The sequence below is a fragment of the Microtus ochrogaster genome, linkage group LG4 (genome assembly GCF_000317375.1).
Source record: "Microtus ochrogaster isolate Prairie Vole_2 linkage group LG4, MicOch1.0, whole genome shotgun sequence".
In the NCBI taxonomy this organism is placed as follows: Eukaryota; Metazoa; Chordata; class Mammalia; order Rodentia; family Cricetidae; genus Microtus; species Microtus ochrogaster.
In genome coordinates this window covers 2132512-2137266 of record NC_022030.1, presented here as the reverse complement: position 1 = coordinate 2137266, position 4755 = coordinate 2132512, and the positions used below count along the sequence as shown (strand labels likewise).

The following is a 4755-nucleotide window of genomic DNA, read 5'->3' as shown; positions in this document are numbered from 1 at the left end:
AACTCTCTCTGTAGACCAGGCTCAAACTCACAGAGATCTGCCTGCCTGGGCCTCCCAAGTGCTGGAATTAAAGGCATGTGCCACCACCGCCTGGCTTTATTCTTTGTTTTATTGGTGATTGTTTTCTTTTGTTTTTGTTTCTTTAATTTTTTTTTTAAAAAACTACAGGATACAACTTAAGATTTGTTTATTTTTTTCTTTATGTATACGAGTGTGTCACCTTTGTAAGTCTATGAATCATGTGCATGCAGTTCCCTCACTGGCCACTGGAGGAAGTCCAGTGGAGGAAGTCCACTGGAACTGGAGTTACAGGGAATTTAACTTGGGCCCTTTGCAAAGGCACCCAGAACTCTTAACCACTAAGCCATCTCTCCTGTCGCTGTGGTCTTGGACTCCTAATTCTTCTGCCACCACCTGTCATGTGCTCAGTCAGATTGCAGGTGTGCACCGCTGCACATAGTGCGCACACTCGTTTGTATTGGCACAATTCTCCTGGCCTCAGGGACCACTATGCTTGTTTTAGTACTTTGATCCATAGCTGATGTTGGTAGCCATATTTTGTGGAATTATTCCCTCTAGGACGTCTTTAGGAGATCTGAGTTATCTGTAGATTAGCCACAATGATAGCATATGTGTAATAGAACCTGGAAAATACCCCTCACCCCCACGTGGTCCTCCAAGGGCTCCAATAGGAGTTAACTAACTTGCACTTCTGATGACACCAGATTCCCCTGAGTCAGGGATTCTCAATCCAGGCTACATAATAGAATCATCCAGGGAGGTTTTGAAAAAAGAAAAAAAAAAAATGTCTGGGCCCATGTCCAAAGGCTGATTGAGTTGTTGTGCTTTTTCTGTTTTGTTGTTTTTTTTGTGCCAGGGATGGAACCCTGGGGCCCATGCATGCTAAGCAAGTGGTCTACCACTGAGCTTCTGATTGAGCTGTTTTATGCAGGGAGATTTCCTGTCTAATGGGCAGCCCCAGAGGCTCAGCCTTCTTCTCCATGTGATCCTCTTCCAACTTCCCCCTGCCCAGTCTCAGTTTCCTTCATTTTAGAACAAATTGCCAAATACTTTTAACCACGGGTTTGTTTGGTTTTTTAAAAGATCTGCTTTTATATATGTGTGTCTATGGGTCACATGTATGAGTGAGCCTTCAGAGACTAGAAGAGGGTATCAGATCCTCTAGAACTGGAGCTACAGCCAATTGTGAGCTGCTTAACCTGGGTGCTTGGAACCAAACTCAGGTCTTCTGGAGGAGTAACTAGCCCTCTCACCACTGAGCCATCTCTCCAGCCTTTAACTTCAGTATGAAATAAACTTGCTAAGAGGCCAAATGACTGTTAATTTGAAAATATCTGAACCTTGAAATGGCTCAGCGGGTAAGTCCTTGCTGCCAAACCTGCTGACCTGAGTTCAATCCCCGAAACCCAAATGGTGGAAGAAGAAAGATAAATCTTGCAGGTTTTTATCTTTGAACTACTCCTTAAGAAGTAAATGCTAGGGGCAATCCGCAGCCAGCCGTGCCTAGGCCGCGAGGCTTTCTGTCCTGGGGCCCCGAGACTGTCCTGCTGGTCGGACATTAGCCAGGGTCATGGTGGGACAGGCTAAGTCCGTGTCTTTCCTAGCTTGGGCTCACGGGACTGCAGAGGGACGGGGGGGAGGGGGGGGACACGACAGTGGCGATGCCGTTGATTAAAAAGTCTGGAATCATCCGCTCATTAGCCCCCCACCCCCGCCAGACCGAGGGGTTCAGCAATGCGAGGGCCGCCCTAGTTTGCAGCCATAATGAAGTTCAATCCGTTTGTGACTTCTGACCGGAGCAAGAACCGCAAATGGCATTTCAATGCACCTTCTCACATTCGGAAGAAGATCATGTCTCCCCCTCCCCCCCTTTTCAAAGAGCTGAGACAGAAGTACAATGTTCGCTCGATGCCCATTCGAAAGGATGACAAAGTTCAGGTTGTCCGGGGACACTACAAAGGCCAGCAGATTGACAAAGTGGTCCAAGTGTACAGGAAGAAATACGTCATCTACATTGAACGGGTGTAGCAAGAAAAGGCTAAAGGCACAGCTGTCCACGTGGGTATCCACCCCAGCAAGGTGGTGACCACCAGGCTAAAGCTGGACAAAGACTGAAAGAAGATCCTGGAAAGGAAAGCCAAGTCTCGACAAGTAGGAAAGGAGAAGGGCAAATACAAGGAAGAAACGATTGAGAAGATGCTGCAGGGGTAGGGGCATCTCATACAATTTTCATTAAAGACTGCTTGAGAAAAAAAAAAGTAACTTCTATTTTATATGTGATGGTTTGAATGAGAAATGTCCCTCAGAGGCCCATGCGCTTGAACACTTGATGACCAGTTGGTGGTGCCCTTTGGGGAGTTTACGAGGCCTTTAGGAGGGACATCCTTGTCACTGGGGGCAAGCTTTGAATGTTTACACCCTTGCTCACTTCCTGTTCTCTGCTTTCTGTGCGTGTGAATGCGATCAGCTCCTGAGCCTGTCTCAGTGTCGTTCACACCAGCGCTTGCAGCTGCGTTTCCACGTTGCCAAGCGACAGACCTAGTTCAAGAAGCCGTCATTCAATGGAAGGAAGAAGTGAAAGTGAAACATACGTATGATAGTGGAATTTGACTCAGCTTTCCAGGAAGGAAACTCAGACACATGCGACAACAGAAATCTGATACTAAGCAAGACAGAAAAGACAAACACTCTATGACCTCGCCGTTGAGAGTTGAATAAAAAGTAGAAAAGCAGAAATTGTCCAACTAGTGAGATTCACAAAGGCATCTCCGCAATGCGCTAGAGTCTTTCTGCTCACCTATGAGCAAGTTTCCTTCTATAGCCCTATTCCACATAAAGGCCGCTCACTTCAAAGTGAAGAGGATTTTTTAAAAAAAGAAAACAAACTATCTTTTTCGATTTTACATACCAATCCAGGTTCCCACTCCCTCCTCTCCTTCCATTCCCTCCACCACCACCACCACCACCCCCCCGCTGTCCCCCACCCACTCCTCAGAACAGGTAAGGCACATTGCTTTGGGGAAGGTCCAACGCCCTCCCTACTCTATCTAGGCTGAGCAAGGTATCCATCCAAAGAGAATAGGATCCCAAAAAGCCAATACAAGCAGCAGGGATAAATCCTGGCGCCACTGTCAGTGGCACTACAGTCTGCTCCAGTCATACAAATGTCACCCACATTCAGAGGGTCTAGTTCCTTCCCTGTCCGGTTGGAGTTGGGAGCAACCATTAGCTCAGGTAAACTGTTTCAGTGGGTGTCCCTGTGATGGTCTTGACCTCTTTGCTCATATTCTTACGCCTCCCACTCTTCAACTGGGCTTTGGTAGCTCAAATCAGTGTTCTGCTGCAGGTCTCTGCCTCTGTTTCCATCAGTTTGTGGATGAAGGTTCAATAGTAACATTTAAGATAGTCATCAGTTTGGGCATCCTCTCATGAAGAGGCTTTTTAATGGACATATTCCCTTCATCCTCATCCCTCAACAATTGGCTCAACTGACATCAAGACTCTCCTCCTACTACTCATTTTATGCCCCGTTTACCAATATCAACTTCCTCCCATCCCCTGTCTTGCTTTGTGTGTGTGTGTGTGTGTGTGTTGTGGTTCTGGGGTTCAGTACCCTACTTTTCCTCCTTAACATCCAATTTGAATGAGGACTTCTAAGAGCTTTCCTTTTCTTCTTACTTGGGCCTTGGGGAATCATTATCCCTAATAGCCAAGTCTACATTTCAGGGTTTTCATTTGGCCACAGTTGACCACCAGAATAAGTTCCCATCAAGAAGAAACATTATCCAAGATGATGCATCTGACAGTGCAGATGTACAGTGTCGCTATGGATACAGGTACAACTTTATACCTCCCTCATTGTTCTTCTTTTACTTCAACATTCATTCACTTATTTAAAGCTAGATAGACAGATTGACTGGGTTATGAATTCAGCTACTACTATATTATGCCATATACTTTATTATAGGCTAGACTTGAATCCCTGCTGTTATAGAGCCTATACTAGTGGGGACAGTTTAAACAATCAAGAATGAAAATATATAGGAATGTTAGACAGTAATAAAAGCAAATAAAAATAGTAAAGGAGAGAACGGGGTAAGGAGAGAGGGAGAAAAGAGGGGAATTGGGAGAGAGAGAGAGAGAGAGAGAGAGAGAGAGAGAGAGAGAGAGAGAGAGAGAGAGAGAGAGAGAGAGAGAGAGAGATGCAGCGTCTTAGAAGGGCGAGGGAAGGTTCGTCTAAGGACATGTTTTAAGGAAGACCTAAAGGAGGAGAGAAACCAAGTCTTAGACATGTTTGAGGGAAAAGAATGCTCCAGGCAGCAGAGGCTTCTATGCATGGGAAGAATCCAGCTGAGTTCATCGTGTGGGTGGAATACAGAGGGTGGGAGAACATCGCTCCGGGAGACAGGAAGCACACGTGGGCCACCTTCCCTTTGACACGATTTGACACTCGTTTGGAAGCTCATGCTGGCTTATGCTGATGGAACTGTGATGGCTTCAAAATTGTTGGGACTACTTAGGAGGATATTGCAGTAACCCAGGTGAGAGATGGCGGCAGTTTAGGCCATGACCAGAGCAGAGTTGAGATGGTGAAAGGAAATATACCTCAAAATGTTGGGTAAGTAGCCTCAGTAGGCCAATGTCTGTAGAGCTAATGAGTGAGCTGTTGAGGCGATCTGGCTGGACTGCAATGTTCAATAACAACACTCTCTCAATTTTTCAATCTCTGTCCAG

At 46.0% G+C, this 4755-nt stretch overlaps 1 pseudogene; it reads left to right on the top strand.

Moving 5' to 3' along the window:
* The first annotated feature begins 1785 nt into the window (after positions 1 to 1785).
* LOC101986876 lies at positions 1786 to 2232 on the top strand (annotated as a pseudogene).
* Positions 2233 to 4755: the final 2523 nt, after the last annotated feature.